At 46.6% G+C, this 17,394-nt stretch overlaps 28 non-coding genes across 28 annotated transcripts; all 28 read left to right on the top strand.

The window, feature by feature from the left end:
- The first annotated feature begins 646 nt into the window (after positions 1-646).
- Positions 647-728, top strand: trnas-cga (transfer RNA serine (anticodon CGA)). The gene has a single exon. It is a non-coding gene; the product is annotated as a tRNA-Ser (tRNA).
- Positions 729-1,193: 465 nt separating this feature from the next.
- On the top strand, positions 1,194-1,266 carry trnak-uuu (transfer RNA lysine (anticodon UUU)). The gene has a single exon. It is a non-coding gene; the product is annotated as a tRNA-Lys (tRNA).
- A 499-nt stretch (positions 1,267-1,765) lies between these two features.
- Positions 1,766-1,847, top strand: trnas-uga (transfer RNA serine (anticodon UGA)). Its single transcript has one exon. It is a non-coding gene; the product is annotated as a tRNA-Ser (tRNA).
- A 441-nt stretch (positions 1,848-2,288) lies between these two features.
- Positions 2,289-2,370, top strand: trnas-uga (transfer RNA serine (anticodon UGA)). Its single transcript has one exon. It is a non-coding gene; the product is annotated as a tRNA-Ser (tRNA).
- Positions 2,371-3,143: 773 nt separating this feature from the next.
- trnas-cga (transfer RNA serine (anticodon CGA)) lies at positions 3,144-3,225 on the top strand. Its single transcript has one exon. It is a non-coding gene; the product is annotated as a tRNA-Ser (tRNA).
- Positions 3,226-3,690: 465 nt separating this feature from the next.
- trnak-uuu (transfer RNA lysine (anticodon UUU)) lies at positions 3,691-3,763 on the top strand. The gene has a single exon. It is a non-coding gene; the product is annotated as a tRNA-Lys (tRNA).
- Positions 3,764-4,262: 499 nt separating this feature from the next.
- Positions 4,263-4,344, top strand: trnas-uga (transfer RNA serine (anticodon UGA)). Its single transcript has one exon. It is a non-coding gene; the product is annotated as a tRNA-Ser (tRNA).
- A 441-nt stretch (positions 4,345-4,785) lies between these two features.
- On the top strand, positions 4,786-4,867 carry trnas-uga (transfer RNA serine (anticodon UGA)). Its single transcript has one exon. It is a non-coding gene; the product is annotated as a tRNA-Ser (tRNA).
- Positions 4,868-5,640: 773 nt separating this feature from the next.
- trnas-cga (transfer RNA serine (anticodon CGA)) lies at positions 5,641-5,722 on the top strand. The gene has a single exon. It is a non-coding gene; the product is annotated as a tRNA-Ser (tRNA).
- Positions 5,723-6,187: 465 nt separating this feature from the next.
- Positions 6,188-6,260, top strand: trnak-uuu (transfer RNA lysine (anticodon UUU)). The gene has a single exon. It is a non-coding gene; the product is annotated as a tRNA-Lys (tRNA).
- A 499-nt stretch (positions 6,261-6,759) lies between these two features.
- trnas-uga (transfer RNA serine (anticodon UGA)) lies at positions 6,760-6,841 on the top strand. Its single transcript has one exon. It is a non-coding gene; the product is annotated as a tRNA-Ser (tRNA).
- Positions 6,842-7,282: 441 nt separating this feature from the next.
- trnas-uga (transfer RNA serine (anticodon UGA)) lies at positions 7,283-7,364 on the top strand. The gene has a single exon. It is a non-coding gene; the product is annotated as a tRNA-Ser (tRNA).
- A 773-nt stretch (positions 7,365-8,137) lies between these two features.
- trnas-cga (transfer RNA serine (anticodon CGA)) lies at positions 8,138-8,219 on the top strand. Its single transcript has one exon. It is a non-coding gene; the product is annotated as a tRNA-Ser (tRNA).
- Positions 8,220-8,684: 465 nt separating this feature from the next.
- trnak-uuu (transfer RNA lysine (anticodon UUU)) lies at positions 8,685-8,757 on the top strand. Its single transcript has one exon. It is a non-coding gene; the product is annotated as a tRNA-Lys (tRNA).
- A 499-nt stretch (positions 8,758-9,256) lies between these two features.
- trnas-uga (transfer RNA serine (anticodon UGA)) lies at positions 9,257-9,338 on the top strand. The gene has a single exon. It is a non-coding gene; the product is annotated as a tRNA-Ser (tRNA).
- A 441-nt stretch (positions 9,339-9,779) lies between these two features.
- trnas-uga (transfer RNA serine (anticodon UGA)) lies at positions 9,780-9,861 on the top strand. The gene has a single exon. It is a non-coding gene; the product is annotated as a tRNA-Ser (tRNA).
- A 773-nt stretch (positions 9,862-10,634) lies between these two features.
- On the top strand, positions 10,635-10,716 carry trnas-cga (transfer RNA serine (anticodon CGA)). The gene has a single exon. It is a non-coding gene; the product is annotated as a tRNA-Ser (tRNA).
- Positions 10,717-11,182: 466 nt separating this feature from the next.
- Positions 11,183-11,255, top strand: trnak-uuu (transfer RNA lysine (anticodon UUU)). Its single transcript has one exon. It is a non-coding gene; the product is annotated as a tRNA-Lys (tRNA).
- A 499-nt stretch (positions 11,256-11,754) lies between these two features.
- On the top strand, positions 11,755-11,836 carry trnas-uga (transfer RNA serine (anticodon UGA)). The gene has a single exon. It is a non-coding gene; the product is annotated as a tRNA-Ser (tRNA).
- Positions 11,837-12,277: 441 nt separating this feature from the next.
- On the top strand, positions 12,278-12,359 carry trnas-uga (transfer RNA serine (anticodon UGA)). The gene has a single exon. It is a non-coding gene; the product is annotated as a tRNA-Ser (tRNA).
- A 773-nt stretch (positions 12,360-13,132) lies between these two features.
- trnas-cga (transfer RNA serine (anticodon CGA)) lies at positions 13,133-13,214 on the top strand. Its single transcript has one exon. It is a non-coding gene; the product is annotated as a tRNA-Ser (tRNA).
- Positions 13,215-13,679: 465 nt separating this feature from the next.
- On the top strand, positions 13,680-13,752 carry trnak-uuu (transfer RNA lysine (anticodon UUU)). The gene has a single exon. It is a non-coding gene; the product is annotated as a tRNA-Lys (tRNA).
- Positions 13,753-14,251: 499 nt separating this feature from the next.
- Positions 14,252-14,333, top strand: trnas-uga (transfer RNA serine (anticodon UGA)). The gene has a single exon. It is a non-coding gene; the product is annotated as a tRNA-Ser (tRNA).
- A 441-nt stretch (positions 14,334-14,774) lies between these two features.
- On the top strand, positions 14,775-14,856 carry trnas-uga (transfer RNA serine (anticodon UGA)). Its single transcript has one exon. It is a non-coding gene; the product is annotated as a tRNA-Ser (tRNA).
- A 773-nt stretch (positions 14,857-15,629) lies between these two features.
- trnas-cga (transfer RNA serine (anticodon CGA)) lies at positions 15,630-15,711 on the top strand. Its single transcript has one exon. It is a non-coding gene; the product is annotated as a tRNA-Ser (tRNA).
- Positions 15,712-16,176: 465 nt separating this feature from the next.
- Positions 16,177-16,249, top strand: trnak-uuu (transfer RNA lysine (anticodon UUU)). Its single transcript has one exon. It is a non-coding gene; the product is annotated as a tRNA-Lys (tRNA).
- Positions 16,250-16,748: 499 nt separating this feature from the next.
- Positions 16,749-16,830, top strand: trnas-uga (transfer RNA serine (anticodon UGA)). Its single transcript has one exon. It is a non-coding gene; the product is annotated as a tRNA-Ser (tRNA).
- A 441-nt stretch (positions 16,831-17,271) lies between these two features.
- On the top strand, positions 17,272-17,353 carry trnas-uga (transfer RNA serine (anticodon UGA)). The gene has a single exon. It is a non-coding gene; the product is annotated as a tRNA-Ser (tRNA).
- The last annotated feature ends 41 nt before the right edge of the window (positions 17,354-17,394 follow it).

Raw genomic sequence — 17,394 nt, 5'->3', positions numbered from 1 at the left:
GTTTCAAAAGGCTCAGATCAACGCAGATTTTGGATATTCTATTCAGGCAATCGGAGCAATGGCTTTGGCATCCCCGATAACTTCAAAGCCTTCACAGCGTGCAGCTCAAGAGTTGGCGCATTCTATTTTGTGGAGAATCTTGCATATTAGTGTTCTAAAAATGTCGGAATTGTTCTCTCTTACATAGTGAAACAGAATCCTAGTCATTATGTACCAATTACTTATTTGTCCAAACCACTTTAGAGTTAGCAACTGGCCATGAAAAAAAAGATCACTCTTTCAATGTCAGTGTTCCTAGCTTTCCAGGAGCAGCCTACTTCTCTTGTCCCTTTACACATTGTGGCCTTACTCATTTACTGCCACAAATTTTAAGCTGACAAAGCAGGAACACTTCATGGAGAAAGTGCTGTTAAATCCCAGAGGTGCTTGCACCTTGTTTGGTACTTTGTGTTGTGCCTGCAGCATCCCCAGTCCAAATCCGGATCACGACACCCTGTTCGTCTAGGTGAAGACATCGTTGAACTCCCTTTTGCCATCACAGTACTTTAGACGAGTGCATCCTCTGCTGCCCGCATTCGCGTTGATGGTTGGCCCCAGTGTCCTCTCACATCCAGACAAGAAAACAGCATGTGACGGAAAGGCGGGAGTAGTCGTGGCCGAGAGGTTAAGGCGATGGACTCGAAATCCATTGGGGTTTCCCCGCGCAGGTTCGAACCCTGCCGACTACGCGGATCCTTGTTACTTTGTCAGTTTGCGAGATGAGTTGTGAAGTCCAGGAGCTGTGTACAATCTGGATGTTTCACATGCAGTCCTTAAAATGGGAAACCCACATCTCTTTTCAAGATTGAAGTGAGGACAGTTTCAAAAGTCTCAGATCAAACATGACTTTGGCCATTCTCTTCAGGCAATCTGATTTTTGAAATGTCGGATTTGTTCTCTCTTGGCATCGTGAAACTCATTATGTACCAATTACTTGTTTGTCCAAACCACTTTAGAGTTAGCAACCGGCCATGAAAAAAAGAACACTCTTTCAATGTCAGTGTTCCTAGCTTGCCAGCAGCAGACAACCTCTCTTGTGCCTATATACATTGTGGTCTTCATCATTTAATGCCACAAATTTTAAGCTGGCAAAGCAGGAACACTTTATGGAGAAAGTGCTGTTAAATCCCTGAGGTGCCTGTGCTTTGGTGAGAGCCCGGATAGCTCAGTCGGTAGAGCATCAGACTTTTAATCTGAGGGTCCAGGGTTCAAGTCCCTGTTCGGGCGAAGCTCTGTCGGTTTGTTGCAGACCTCCCCTAATCATTTGCTGTGCTCTCTTACCAGCGTTTGAGGGACGTGGGCTTCCTCTTCAAGAATATATGTGGCGATGTGTTGCTTCCAAACATTTGGTGTTGTTTTGCCTTCTGTAATGCTTGGTTGCTTTCTCAGAAAACAGTGGTGGGGGACTTCAGAGAAATGAGCTGGAGCTTGCTGTTGACTCTGTACGTTCAGTCACTTCTAAGCGGTTGTGCGCAGGCCTGAGTGAGTGGTTTGCTTTCTCTGTATAGTGTTTACTACTTTTTGTTGTGCCCGCAGCATCCCCAGTCCAAATCCGGATCACGACACTCTTTTTCGCTAAGTGAAGACGTCGTTGAATTCCTTTTTGCCATCACAGTATTTTAGCCGAGTGCATCCTCTGCTGCTCGCGTTCGCATCGATGGTTGGCCCCAGTGTCCTCTGTTGCTCACATCCAGAAAAGAAAACAGCATGTGACACAAAAGTAGGAGTAGTCGTGGCCGAGAGGTTAAGGCGATGGACTTGAAATCCATTGGGGTCTCCCCGCGCAGGTTCGAACCCTGCCGACTACGTAGATCCTCGCCACTTTGCCTGTGTGCGAAAGGAATTGTGATGTCCAAGAGCTGTGTACAACCTGGCTTTTTCTATTCATATGCAGCACTTAAAATTGGCAACCCACATCTCCTTTCAGACTTGAAGTGAGCACCGTTTCAAAAGGCTCAGATCAACGGTGATTTTGGATATTCTATTCAGGCAATCGGAGCAATGTCTTTGGCATCCCAGATAACTTTCTCTGTATAGTGTTTGGTACTTTTTGTTCTGCCCTCAGCATCCCCAGTCAAAATCCGGATCACGACACCATTTTCGTCTAGGTGAAGACGTCGTTGAACTCCTCTTTGCCATCACAGTATTTCAGCCGAGTGCATCCGATGCTGCTCGCATTCACATTGATGGTTGGCCCCTGTGTCCTCTCACATCCAGACAAGAAAATAGCATGTGACCAGACAGCAGGAGTAGTCGTGGCCGAGAGGTTAAGGCGATGGACTTGAAATCCATTGGGGTCTCCCCGCGCAGGTTCGAACCCTGCCGACTACGTGGATGTTTGTCTGTTTGCGCAAGGAACTGTGATATCCAGGAGCTGTATACAACCTGTATTTTTCTATTCATATGCAGCACATAAAACGGGCAACCCACATCCCCTTTCAGACTTGAAGTGAGCACTGTTTCAAAAGGCTCAGATCAACGCAGATTTTGGATATTCTATTCAGGCAATCGGAGCAATGGCTTTGGCATCCCCGATAACTTCAAAGCCTTCACAGCGTGCAGCTCAAGAGTTGGCGCATTCTATTTTGTGGAGAATCTTGCATATTAGTGTTCTAAAAATGTCGGAATTGTTCTCTCTTACATAGTGAAACAGAATCCTAGTCATTATGTACCAATTACTTATTTGTCCAAACCACTTTAGAGTTAGCAACTGGCCATGAAAAAAAAGATCACTCTTTCAATGTCAGTGTTCCTAGCTTTCCAGGAGCAGCCTACTTCTCTTGTCCCTTTACACATTGTGGCCTTACTCATTTACTGCCACAAATTTTAAGCTGACAAAGCAGGAACACTTCATGGAGAAAGTGCTGTTAAATCCCAGAGGTGCTTGCACCTTGTTTGGTACTTTGTGTTGTGCCTGCAGCATCCCCAGTCCAAATCCGGATCACGACACCCTGTTCGTCTAGGTGAAGACATCGTTGAACTCCCTTTTGCCATCACAGTACTTTAGACGAGTGCATCCTCTGCTGCCCGCATTCGCGTTGATGGTTGGCCCCAGTGTCCTCTCACATCCAGACAAGAAAACAGCATGTGACGGAAAGGCGGGAGTAGTCGTGGCCGAGAGGTTAAGGCGATGGACTCGAAATCCATTGGGGTTTCCCCGCGCAGGTTCGAACCCTGCCGACTACGCGGATCCTTGTTACTTTGTCAGTTTGCGAGATGAGTTGTGAAGTCCAGGAGCTGTGTACAATCTGGATGTTTCACATGCAGTCCTTAAAATGGGAAACCCACATCTCTTTTCAAGATTGAAGTGAGGACAGTTTCAAAAGTCTCAGATCAAACATGACTTTGGCCATTCTCTTCAGGCAATCTGATTTTTGAAATGTCGGATTTGTTCTCTCTTGGCATCGTGAAACTCATTATGTACCAATTACTTGTTTGTCCAAACCACTTTAGAGTTAGCAACCGGCCATGAAAAAAAGAACACTCTTTCAATGTCAGTGTTCCTAGCTTGCCAGCAGCAGACAACCTCTCTTGTGCCTATATACATTGTGGTCTTCATCATTTAATGCCACAAATTTTAAGCTGGCAAAGCAGGAACACTTTATGGAGAAAGTGCTGTTAAATCCCTGAGGTGCCTGTGCTTTGGTGAGAGCCCGGATAGCTCAGTCGGTAGAGCATCAGACTTTTAATCTGAGGGTCCAGGGTTCAAGTCCCTGTTCGGGCGAAGCTCTGTCGGTTTGTTGCAGACCTCCCCTAATCATTTGCTGTGCTCTCTTACCAGCGTTTGAGGGACGTGGGCTTCCTCTTCAAGAATATATGTGGCGATGTGTTGCTTCCAAACATTTGGTGTTGTTTTGCCTTCTGTAATGCTTGGTTGCTTTCTCAGAAAACAGTGGTGGGGGACTTCAGAGAAATGAGCTGGAGCTTGCTGTTGACTCTGTACGTTCAGTCACTTCTAAGCGGTTGTGCGCAGGCCTGAGTGAGTGGTTTGCTTTCTCTGTATAGTGTTTACTACTTTTTGTTGTGCCCGCAGCATCCCCAGTCCAAATCCGGATCACGACACTCTTTTTCGCTAAGTGAAGACGTCGTTGAATTCCTTTTTGCCATCACAGTATTTTAGCCGAGTGCATCCTCTGCTGCTCGCGTTCGCATCGATGGTTGGCCCCAGTGTCCTCTGTTGCTCACATCCAGAAAAGAAAACAGCATGTGACACAAAAGTAGGAGTAGTCGTGGCCGAGAGGTTAAGGCGATGGACTTGAAATCCATTGGGGTCTCCCCGCGCAGGTTCGAACCCTGCCGACTACGTAGATCCTCGCCACTTTGCCTGTGTGCGAAAGGAATTGTGATGTCCAAGAGCTGTGTACAACCTGGCTTTTTCTATTCATATGCAGCACTTAAAATTGGCAACCCACATCTCCTTTCAGACTTGAAGTGAGCACCGTTTCAAAAGGCTCAGATCAACGGTGATTTTGGATATTCTATTCAGGCAATCGGAGCAATGTCTTTGGCATCCCAGATAACTTTCTCTGTATAGTGTTTGGTACTTTTTGTTCTGCCCTCAGCATCCCCAGTCAAAATCCGGATCACGACACCATTTTCGTCTAGGTGAAGACGTCGTTGAACTCCTCTTTGCCATCACAGTATTTCAGCCGAGTGCATCCGATGCTGCTCGCATTCACATTGATGGTTGGCCCCTGTGTCCTCTCACATCCAGACAAGAAAATAGCATGTGACCAGACAGCAGGAGTAGTCGTGGCCGAGAGGTTAAGGCGATGGACTTGAAATCCATTGGGGTCTCCCCGCGCAGGTTCGAACCCTGCCGACTACGTGGATGTCTGTCTGTTTGCGCAAGGAACTGTGATATCCAGGAGCTGTATACAACCTGTATTTTTCTATTCATATGCAGCACATAAAACGGGCAACCCACATCCCCTTTCAGACTTGAAGTGAGCACTGTTTCAAAAGGCTCAGATCAACGCAGATTTTGGATATTCTATTCAGGCAATCGGAGCAATGGCTTTGGCATCCCCGATAACTTCAAAGCCTTCACAGCGTGCAGCTCAAGAGTTGGCGCATTCTATTTTGTGGAGAATCTTGCATATTAGTGTTCTAAAAATGTCGGAATTGTTCTCTCTTACATAGTGAAACAGAATCCTAGTCATTATGTACCAATTACTTATTTGTCCAAACCACTTTAGAGTTAGCAACTGGCCATGAAAAAAAAGATCACTCTTTCAATGTCAGTGTTCCTAGCTTTCCAGGAGCAGCCTACTTCTCTTGTCCCTTTACACATTGTGGCCTTACTCATTTACTGCCACAAATTTTAAGCTGACAAAGCAGGAACACTTCATGGAGAAAGTGCTGTTAAATCCCAGAGGTGCTTGCACCTTGTTTGGTACTTTGTGTTGTGCCTGCAGCATCCCCAGTCCAAATCCGGATCACGACACCCTGTTCGTCTAGGTGAAGACATCGTTGAACTCCCTTTTGCCATCACAGTACTTTAGACGAGTGCATCCTCTGCTGCCCGCATTCGCGTTGATGGTTGGCCCCAGTGTCCTCTCACATCCAGACAAGAAAACAGCATGTGACGGAAAGGCGGGAGTAGTCGTGGCCGAGAGGTTAAGGCGATGGACTCGAAATCCATTGGGGTTTCCCCGCGCAGGTTCGAACCCTGCCGACTACGCGGATCCTTGTTACTTTGTCAGTTTGCGAGATGAGTTGTGAAGTCCAGGAGCTGTGTACAATCTGGATGTTTCACATGCAGTCCTTAAAATGGGAAACCCACATCTCTTTTCAAGATTGAAGTGAGGACAGTTTCAAAAGTCTCAGATCAAACATGACTTTGGCCATTCTCTTCAGGCAATCTGATTTTTGAAATGTCGGATTTGTTCTCTCTTGGCATCGTGAAACTCATTATGTACCAATTACTTGTTTGTCCAAACCACTTTAGAGTTAGCAACCGGCCATGAAAAAAAGAACACTCTTTCAATGTCAGTGTTCCTAGCTTGCCAGCAGCAGACAACCTCTCTTGTGCCTATATACATTGTGGCCTTCATCATTTAATGCCACAAATTTTAAGCTGGCAAAGCAGGAACACTTTATGGAGAAAGTGCTGTTAAATCCCTGAGGTGCCTGTGCTTTGGTAAGAGCCCGGATAGCTCAGTCGGTAGAGCATCAGACTTTTAATCTGAGGGTCCAGGGTTCAAGTCCCTGTTCGGGCGAAGCTCTGTCGGTTTGTTGCAGACCTCCCCTAATCATTTGCTGTGCTCTCTTACCAGCGTTTGAGGGACGTGGGCTTCCTCTTCAAGAATATATGTGGCGATGTGTTGCTTCCAAACATTTGGTGTTGTTTTGCCTTCTGTAATGCTTGGTTGCTTTCTCAGAAAACAGTGGTGGGGGACTTCAGAGAAATGAGCTGAAGCTTGCTGTTGACTCTGTACGTTCAGTCACTTCTAAGCGGTTGTGCGCAGGCCTGAGTGAGTGGTTTGCTTTCTCTGTATAGTGTTTACTACTTTTTGTTGTGCCCGCAGCATCCCCAGTCCAAATCCGGATCACGACACTCTTTTTCGCTAAGTGAAGACGTCGTTGAATTCCTTTTTGCCATCACAGTATTTTAGCCGAGTGCATCCTCTGCTGCTCGCGTTCGCATCGATGGTTGGCCCCAGTGTCCTCTGTTGCTCACATCCAGAAAAGAAAACAGCATGTGACACAAAAGTAGGAGTAGTCGTGGCCGAGAGGTTAAGGCGATGGACTTGAAATCCATTGGGGTCTCCCCGCGCAGGTTCGAACCCTGCCGACTACGTAGATCCTCGCCACTTTGCCTGTGTGCGAAAGGAATTGTGATGTCCAAGAGCTGTGTACAACCTGGCTTTTTCTATTCATATGCAGCACTTAAAATTGGCAACCCACATCTCCTTTCAGACTTGAAGTGAGCACCGTTTCAAAAGGCTCAGATCAACGGTGATTTTGGATATTCTATTCAGGCAATCGGAGCAATGTCTTTGGCATCCCAGATAACTTTCTCTGTATAGTGTTTGGTACTTTTTGTTCTGCCCTCAGCATCCCCAGTCAAAATCCGGATCACGACACCATTTTCGTCTAGGTGAAGACGTCGTTGAACTCCTCTTTGCCATCACAGTATTTCAGCCGAGTGCATCCGATGCTGCTCGCATTCACATTGATGGTTGGCCCCTGTGTCCTCTCACATCCAGACAAGAAAATAGCATGTGACCAGACAGCAGGAGTAGTCGTGGCCGAGAGGTTAAGGCGATGGACTTGAAATCCATTGGGGTCTCCCCGCGCAGGTTCGAACCCTGCCGACTACGTGGATGTTTGTCTGTTTGCGCAAGGAACTGTGATATCCAGGAGCTGTATACAACCTGTATTTTTCTATTCATATGCAGCACATAAAACGGGCAACCCACATCCCCTTTCAGACTTGAAGTGAGCACTGTTTCAAAAGGCTCAGATCAACGCAGATTTTGGATATTCTATTCAGGCAATCGGAGCAATGGCTTTGGCATCCCCGATAACTTCAAAGCCTTCACAGCGTGCAGCTCAAGAGTTGGCGCATTCTATTTTGTGGAGAATCTTGCATATTAGTGTTCTAAAAATGTCGGAATTGTTCTCTCTTACATAGTGAAACAGAATCCTAGTCATTATGTACCAATTACTTATTTGTCCAAACCACTTTAGAGTTAGCAACTGGCCATGAAAAAAAAGATCACTCTTTCAATGTCAGTGTTCCTAGCTTTCCAGGAGCAGCCTACTTCTCTTGTCCCTTTACACATTGTGGCCTTACTCATTTACTGCCACAAATTTTAAGCTGACAAAGCAGGAACACTTCATGGAGAAAGTGCTGTTAAATCCCAGAGGTGCTTGCACCTTGTTTGGTACTTTGTGTTGTGCCTGCAGCATCCCCAGTCCAAATCCGGATCACGACACCCTGTTCGTCTAGGTGAAGACATCGTTGAACTCCCTTTTGCCATCACAGTACTTTAGACGAGTGCATCCTCTGCTGCCCGCATTCGCGTTGATGGTTGGCCCCAGTGTCCTCTCACATCCAGACAAGAAAACAGCATGTGACGGAAAGGCGGGAGTAGTCGTGGCCGAGAGGTTAAGGCGATGGACTCGAAATCCATTGGGGTTTCCCCGCGCAGGTTCGAACCCTGCCGACTACGCGGATCCTTGTTACTTTGTCAGTTTGCGAGATGAGTTGTGAAGTCCAGGAGCTGTGTACAATCTGGATGTTTCACATGCAGTCCTTAAAATGGGAAACCCACATCTCTTTTCAAGATTGAAGTGAGGACAGTTTCAAAAGTCTCAGATCAAACATGACTTTGGCCATTCTCTTCAGGCAATCTGATTTTTGAAATGTCGGATTTGTTCTCTCTTGGCATCGTGAAACTCATTATGTACCAATTACTTGTTTGTCCAAACCACTTTAGAGTTAGCAACCGGCCATGAAAAAAAGAACACTCTTTCAATGTCAGTGTTCCTAGCTTGCCAGCAGCAGACAACCTCTCTTGTGCCTATATACATTGTGGCCTTCATCATTTAATGCCACAAATTTTAAGCTGGCAAAGCAGGAACACTTTATGGAGAAAGTGCTGTTAAATCCCTGAGGTGCCTGTGCTTTGGTAAGAGCCCGGATAGCTCAGTCGGTAGAGCATCAGACTTTTAATCTGAGGGTCCAGGGTTCAAGTCCCTGTTCGGGCGAAGCTCTGTCGGTTTGTTGCAGACCTCCCCTAATCATTTGCTGTGCTCTCTTACCAGCGTTTGAGGGACGTGGGCTTCCTCTTCAAGAATATATGTGGCGATGTGTTGCTTCCAAACATTTGGTGTTGTTTTGCCTTCTGTAATGCTTGGTTGCTTTCTCAGAAAACAGTGGTGGGGGACTTCAGAGAAATGAGCTGAAGCTTGCTGTTGACTCTGTACGTTCAGTCACTTCTGAGCGGTTGTGCGCAGGCCTGAGTGAGTGGTTTGCTTTCTCTGTATAGTGTTTACTACTTTTTGTTGTGCCCGCAGCATCCCCAGTCCAAATCCGGATCACGACACTCTTTTTCGCTAAGTGAAGACGTCGTTGAATTCCTTTTTGCCATCACAGTATTTTAGCCGAGTGCATCCTCTGCTGCTCGCGTTCGCATCGATGGTTGGCCCCAGTGTCCTCTGTTGCTCACATCCAGAAAAGAAAACAGCATGTGACACAAAAGTAGGAGTAGTCGTGGCCGAGAGGTTAAGGCGATGGACTTGAAATCCATTGGGGTCTCCCCGCGCAGGTTCGAACCCTGCCGACTACGTAGATCCTCGCCACTTTGCCTGTGTGCGAAAGGAATTGTGATGTCCAAGAGCTGTGTACAACCTGGCTTTTTCTATTCATATGCAGCACTTAAAATTGGCAACCCACATCTCCTTTCAGACTTGAAGTGAGCACCGTTTCAAAAGGCTCAGATCAACGGTGATTTTGGATATTCTATTCAGGCAATCGGAGCAATGTCTTTGGCATCCCAGATAACTTTCTCTGTATAGTGTTTGGTACTTTTTGTTCTGCCCTCAGCATCCCCAGTCAAAATCCGGATCACGACACCATTTTCGTCTAGGTGAAGACGTCGTTGAACTCCTCTTTGCCATCACAGTATTTCAGCCGAGTGCATCCGATGCTGCTCGCATTCACATTGATGGTTGGCCCCTGTGTCCTCTCACATCCAGACAAGAAAATAGCATGTGACCAGACAGCAGGAGTAGTCGTGGCCGAGAGGTTAAGGCGATGGACTTGAAATCCATTGGGGTCTCCCCGCACAGGTTCGAACCCTGCCGACTACGTGGATGTTTGTCTGTTTGCGCAAGGAACTGTGATATCCAGGAGCTGTATACAACCTGTATTTTTCTATTCATATGCAGCACATAAAACGGGCAACCCACATCCCCTTTCAGACTTGAAGTGAGCACTGTTTCAAAAGGCTCAGATCAACGCAGATTTTGGATATTCTATTCAGGCAATCGGAGCAATGGCTTTGGCATCCCCGATAACTTCAAAGCCTTCACAGCGTGCAGCTCAAGAGTTGGCGCATTCTATTTTGTGGAGAATCTTGCATATTAGTGTTCTAAAAATGTCGGAATTGTTCTCTCTTACATAGTGAAACAGAATCCTAGTCATTATGTACCAATTACTTATTTGTCCAAACCACTTTAGAGTTAGCAACTGGCCATGAAAAAAAAGATCACTCTTTCAATGTCAGTGTTCCTAGCTTTCCAGGAGCAGCCTACTTCTCTTGTCCCTTTACACATTGTGGCCTTACTCATTTACTGCCACAATTTTTAAGCTGACAAAGCAGGAACACTTCATGGAGAAAGTGCTGTTAAATCCCAGAGGTGCTTGCACCTTGTTTGGTACTTTGTGTTGTGCCTGCAGCATCCCCAGTCCAAATCCGGATCACGACACCCTGTTCGTCTAGGTGAAGACATCGTTGAACTCCCTTTTGCCATCACAGTACTTTAGACGAGTGCATCCTCTGCTGCCCGCATTCGCGTTGATGGTTGGCCCCAGTGTCCTCTCACATCCAGACAAGAAAACAGCATGTGACGGAAAGGCAGGAGTAGGCGTGGCCGAGAGGTTAAGGCGATGGACTCGAAATCCATTGGGGTTTCCCCACGCAGGTTCGAACCCTGCCGACTACGCGGATCCTTGTTACTTTGTCAGTTTGCGAGATGAGTTGTGAAGTCCAGGAGCTGTGTACAATCTGGATGTTTCACATGCAGTCCTTAAAATGGGAAACCCACATCTCTTTTCAAGATTGAAGTGAGGACAGTTTCAAAAGTCTCAGATCAAACATGACTTTGGCCATTCTCTTCAGGCAATCTGATTTTTGAAATGTCGGATTTGTTCTCTCTTGGCATCGTGAAACTCATTATGTACCAATTACTTGTTTGTCCAAACCACTTTAGAGTTAGCAACCGGCCATGAAAAAAAGAACTCTCTTTTTAATAACAGTGTTCCTAGCTTGCCAGCAGCAGACAACCTCTCTTGTGCCTATATACATTGTGGTCTTCATCATTTAATGCCACAAATTTTAAGCTGGCAAAGCAGGAACACTTTATGGAGAAAGTGCTGTTAAATCCCTGAGGTGCCTGTGCTTTGGTAAGAGCCCGGATAGCTCAGTCGGTAGAGCATCAGACTTTTAATCTGAGGGTCCAGGGTTCAAGTCCCTGTTCGGGCGAAGCTCTGTCGGTTTGTTGCAGACCTCCCCTAATCATTTGCTGTGCTCTCTTACCAGCGTTTGAGGGACGTGGGCTTCCTCTTCAAGAATATATGTGGCGATGTGTTGCTTCCAAACATTTGGTGTTGTTTTGCCTTCTGTAATGCTTGGTTGCTTTCTCAGAAAACAGTGGTGGGGGACTTCAGAGAAATGAGCTGGAGCTTGCTGTTGACTCTGTACTTTCAGTCACTTCTGAGCGGTTGTGCGCAGGCCTGAGTGAGTGGTTTGCTTTCTCTGTATAGTGTTTACTACTTTTTGTTGTGCCCGCAGCATCCCCAGTCCAAATCCGGATCACGACACTCTTTTTCGCTAAGTGAAGACGTCGTTGAATTCCTTTTTGCCATCACAGTATTTTAGCCGAGTGCATCCTCTGCTGCTCGCGTTCGCATCGATGGTTGGCCCCAGTGTCCTCTGTTGCTCACATCCAGAAAAGAAAACAGCATGTGACACAAAAGTAGGAGTAGTCGTGGCCGAGAGGTTAAGGCGATGGACTTGAAATCCATTGGGGTCTCCCCGCGCAGGTTCGAACCCTGCCGACTACGTAGATCCTCGCCACTTTGCCTGTGTGCGAAAGGAATTGTGATGTCCAAGAGCTGTGTACAACCTGGCTTTTTCTATTCATATGCAGCACTTAAAATTGGCAACCCACATCTCCTTTCAGACTTGAAGTGAGCACCGTTTCAAAAGGCTCAGATCAACGGTGATTTTGGATATTCTATTCAGGCAATCGGAGCAATGTCTTTGGCATCCCAGATAACTTTCTCTGTATAGTGTTTGGTACTTTTTGTTCTGCCCTCAGCATCCCCAGTCAAAATCCGGATCACGACACCATTTTCGTCTAGGTGAAGACGTCGTTGAACTCCTCTTTGCCATCACAGTATTTCAGCCGAGTGCATCCGATGCTGCTCGCATTCACATTGATGGTTGGCCCCTGTGTCCTCTCACATCCAGACAAGAAAATAGCATGTGACCAGACAGCAGGAGTAGTCGTGGCCGAGAGGTTAAGGCGATGGACTTGAAATCCATTGGGGTCTCCCCGCGCAGGTTCGAACCCTGCCGACTACGTGGATGTTTGTCTGTTTGCGCAAGGAACTGTGATATCCAGGAGCTGTATACAACCTGTATTTTTCTATTCATATGCAGCACATAAAACGGGCAACCCACATCCCCTTTCAGACTTGAAGTGAGCACTGTTTCAAAAGGCTCAGATCAACGCAGATTTTGGATATTCTATTCAGGCAATCGGAGCAATGGCTTTGGCATCCCCGATAACTTCAAAGCCTTCACAGCGTGCAGCTCAAGAGTTGGCGCATTCTATTTTGTGGAGAATCTTGCATATTAGTGTTCTAAAAATGTCGGAATTGTTCTCTCTTACATAGTGAAACAGAATCCTAGTCATTATGTACCAATTACTTATTTGTCCAAACCACTTTAGAGTTAGCAACTGGCCATGAAAAAAAAGATCACTCTTTCAATGTCAGTGTTCCTAGCTTTCCAGGAGCAGCCTACTTCTCTTGTCCCTTTACACATTGTGGCCTTACTCATTTACTGCCACAATTTTTAAGCTGACAAAGCAGGAACACTTCATGGAGAAAGTGCTGTTAAATCCCAGAGGTGCTTGCACCTTGTTTGGTACTTTGTGTTGTGCCTGCAGCATCCCCAGTCCAAATCCGGATCACGACACCCTGTTCGTCTAGGTGAAGACATCGTTGAACTCCCTTTTGCCATCACAGTACTTTAGACGAGTGCATCCTCTGCTGCCCGCATTCGCGTTGATGGTTGGCCCCAGTGTCCTCTCACATCCAGACAAGAAAACAGCATGTGACGGAAAGGCAGGAGTAGTCGTGGCCGAGAGGTTAAGGCGATGGACTCGAAATCCATTGGGGTTTCCCCGCGCAGGTTCGAACCCTGCCGACTACGCGGATCCTTGTTACTTTGTCAGTTTGCGAGATGAGTTGTGAAGTCCAGGAGCTGTGTACAATCTGGATGTTTCACATGCAGTCCTTAAAATGGGAAACCCACATCTCTTTTCAAGATTGAAGTGAGGACAGTTTCAAAAGTCTCAGATCAAACATGACTTTGGCCATTCTCTTCAGGCAATCTGATTTTTGAAATGTCGGATTTGTTCTCTCTTGGCATCGTGAAGCTCATTATGTACCAATTACTTGTTTGTCCAAACCACTTTAGAGTTAGCAACCGGCCATGAAAAAAAGAACACTCTTTCAATGTCAGTGTTCCTAGCTTGCCAGCAGCAGACAACCTCTCTTGTGCCTATATACATTGTGGTCTTCATCATTTAATGCCACAAATTTTAAGCTGGCAAAGCAGGAACACTTTATGGAGAAAGTGCTGTTAAATCCCTGAGGTGCCTGTGCTTTGGTAAGAGCCCGGATAGCTCAGTCGGTAGAGCATCAGACTTTTAATCTGAGGGTCCAGGGTTCAAGTCCCTGTTCGGGCGAAGCTCTGTCGGTTTGTTGCAGACCTCCCCTAATCATTTGCTGTGCTCTCTTACCAGCGTTTGAGGGACGTGGGCTTCCTCTTCAAGAATATATGTGGCGATGTGTTGCTTCCAAACATTTGGTGTTGTTTTGCCTTCTGTAATGCTTGGTTGCTTTCTCAGAAAACAGTGGTGGGGGACTTCAGAGAAATGAGCTGAAGCTTGCTGTTGACTCTGTACGTTCAGTCACTTCTGAGCGGTTGTGCGCAGGCCTGAGTGAGTGGTTTGCTTTCTCTGTATAGTGTTTACTACTTTTTGTTGTGCCCGCAGCATCCCCAGTCCAAATCCGGATCACGACACTCTTTTTCGCTAAGTGAAGACGTCGTTGAATTCCTTTTTGCCATCACAGTATTTTAGCCGAGTGCATCCTCTGCTGCTCGCGTTCGCATCGATGGTTGGCCCCAGTGTCCTCTGTTGCTCACATCCAGAAAAGAAAACAGCATGTGACACAAAAGTAGGAGTAGTCGTGGCCGAGAGGTTAAGGCGATGGACTTGAAATCCATTGGGGTCTCCCCACGCAGGTTCGAACCCTGCCGACTACGTAGATCCTCGCCACTTTGCCTGTGTGCGAAAGGAATTGTGATGTCCAAGAGCTGTGTACAACCTGGCTTTTTCTATTCATATGCAGCACTTAAAATTGGCAACCCACATCTCCTTTCAGACTTGAAGTGAGCACCGTTTCAAAAGGCTCAGATCAACGGTGATTTTGGATATTCTATTCAGGCAATCGGAGCAATGTCTTTGGCATCCCAGATAACTTTCTCTGTATAGTGTTTGGTACTTTTTGTTCTGCCCTCAGCATCCCCAGTCAAAATCCGGATCACGACACCATTTTCGTCTAGGTGAAGACGTCGTTGAACTCCTCTTTGCCATCACAGTATTTCAGCCGAGTGCATCCGATGCTGCTCGCATTCACATTGATGGTTGGCCCCTGTGTCCTCTCACATCCAGACAAGAAAATAGCATGTGACCAGACAGCAGGAGTAGTCGTGGCCGAGAGGTTAAGGCGATGGACTTGAAATCCATTGGGGTCTCCCCGCGCAGGTTCGAACCCTGCCGACTACGTGGATGTTTGTCTGTTTGCGCAAGGAACTGTGATATCCAGGAGCTGTATACAACCTGTATTTTTCTATTCATATGCAGCACATAAAACGGGCAACCCACATCCCCTTTCAGACTTGAAGTGAGCACTGTTTCAAAAGGCTCAGATCAACGCAGATTTTGGATATTCTATTCAGGCAATCGGAGCAATGGCTTTGGCATCCCCGATAACTTCAAAGCCTTCACAGCGTGCAGCTCAAGAGTTGGCGCATTCTATTTTGTGGAGAATCTTGCATATTAGTGTTCTAAAAATGTCGGAATTGTTCTCTCTTACATAGTGAAACAGAATCCTAGTCATTATGTACCAATTACTTATTTGTCCAAACCACTTTAGAGTTAGCAACTGGCCATGAAAAAAAAGATCACTCTTTCAATGTCAGTGTTCCTAGCTTTCCAGGAGCAGCCTACTTCTCTTGTCCCTTTACACATTGTGGCCTTACTCATTTACTGCCACAATTTTTAAGCTGACAAAGCAGGAACACTTCATGGAGAAAGTGCTGTTAAATCCCAGAGGTGCTTGCACCTTGTTTGGTACTTTGTGTTGTGCCTGCAGCATCCCCAGTCCAAATCCGGATCACGACACCCTGTTCGTCTAGGTGAAGACATCGTTGAACTCCCTTTTGCCATCACAGTACTTTAGACGAGTGCATCCTCTGCTGCCCGCATTCGCGTTGATGGTTGGCCCCAGTGTCCTCTCACATCCAGACAAGAAAACAGCATGTGACGGAAAGGCAGGAGTAGTCGTGGCCGAGAGGTTAAGGCGATGGACTCGAAATCCATTGGGGTTTCCCCGCGCAGGTTCGAACCCTGCCGACTACGCGGATCCTTGTTACTTTGTCAGTTTGCGAGATGAGTTGTGAAGTCCAGGAGCTGTGTACAATCTGGATGTTTCACATGCAGTCCTTAAAATGGGAAACCCACATCTCTTTTCAAGATTGAAGTGAGGACAGTTTCAAAAGTCTCAGATCAAACATGACTTTGGCCATTCTCTTCAGGCAATCTGATTTTTGAAATGTCGGATTTGTTCTCTCTTGGCATCGTGAAACTCATTATGTACCAATTACTTGTTTGTCCAAACCACTTTAGAGTTAGCAACCGGCCATGAAAAAAAGAACACTCTTTCAATGTCAGTGTTCCTAGCTTGCCAGCAGCAGACAACCTCTCTTGTGCCTATATACATTGTGGTCTTCATCATTTAATGCCACAAATTTTAAGCTGGCAAAGCAGGAACACTTTATGGAGAAAGTGCTGTTAAATCCCTGAGGTGCCTGTGCTTTGGTGAGAGCCCGGATAGCTCAGTCGGTAGAGCATCAGGCTTTTAATCTGAGGGTCCAGGGTTCAAGTCCCTGTTCGGGCGAAGCTCTGTCGGTTTGTTGCAGACCTCCCCTAATCATTTGCTGTGCTCTCTTACCAGCGTTTGAGGGACGTGGGCTTCCTCTTCAAGAATATATGTGGCGATGTGTTGCTTCCAAACATTTGGTGTTGTTTTGCCTTCTGTAATGCTTGGTTGCTTTCTCAGAAAACAGTGGTGGGGGACTTCAGAGAAATGAGCTGAAGCTTGCTGTTGACTCTGTACGTTCAGTCACTTCTAAGCGGTTGTGCGCAGGCCTGAGTGAGTGGTTTGCTTTCTCTGTATAGTGTTTACTACTTTTTGTTGTGCCCGCAGCATCCCCAGTCCAAATCCGGATCACGGCACTCTTTTTCGCTAAGTGAAGACGTCGTTGAATTCCTTTTTGCCATCACAGTATTTTAGCCGAGTGCATCCTCTGCTGCTCGCGTTCGCATCGATGGTTGGCCCCAGTGTCCTCTGTTGCTCACATCCAGAAAAGAAAACAGCATGTGACACAAAAGTAGGAGTAGTCGTGGCCGAGAGGTTAAGGCGATGGACTTGAAATGCATTGGGGTCTCCCCGCGCAGGTTCGAACCCTGCCGACTACGTAGATCCTCGCCACTTTGCCTGTGTGCGAAAGGAATTGTGATGTCCAAGAGCTGTGTACAACCTGGCTTTTTCTATTCATATGCAGCACTTAAAATTGGCAACCCACATCTCCTTTCAGACTTGAAGTGAGCACCGTTTCAAAAGGCTCAGATCAACGGTGATTTTGGATATTCTATTCAGGCAATCGGAGCAATGTCTTTGGCATCCCAGATAACTTTCTCTGTATAGTGTTTGGTACTTTTTGTTCTGCCCTCAGCATCCCCAGTCAAAATCCGGATCACGACACCATTTTCGTCTAGGTGAAGACGTCGTTGAACTCCTCTTTGCCATCACAGTATTTCAGCCGAGTGCATCCGATGCTGCTCGCATTCACATTGATGGTTGGCCCCTGTGTCCTCTCACATCCAGACAAGAAAATAGCATGTGACCAGACAGCAGGAGTAGTCGTGGCCGAGAGGTTAAGGCGATGGACTTGAAATCCATTGGGGTCTCCCCGCGCAGGTTCGAACCCTGCCGACTACGTGGATGTTTGTCTGTTTGCGCAAGGAACTGTGATATCCAGG

This window comes from Pimephales promelas, chromosome 13, assembly GCF_988280905.1.
Source record: "Pimephales promelas chromosome 13, fPimPro1.hap1.1, whole genome shotgun sequence".
NCBI classification, from domain to species: Eukaryota; Metazoa; Chordata; class Actinopteri; order Cypriniformes; family Leuciscidae; genus Pimephales; species Pimephales promelas.
The sequence above is the reverse complement of the archived record's forward strand: the minus strand, read 5'-3'. Positions and strand labels throughout refer to the sequence as shown.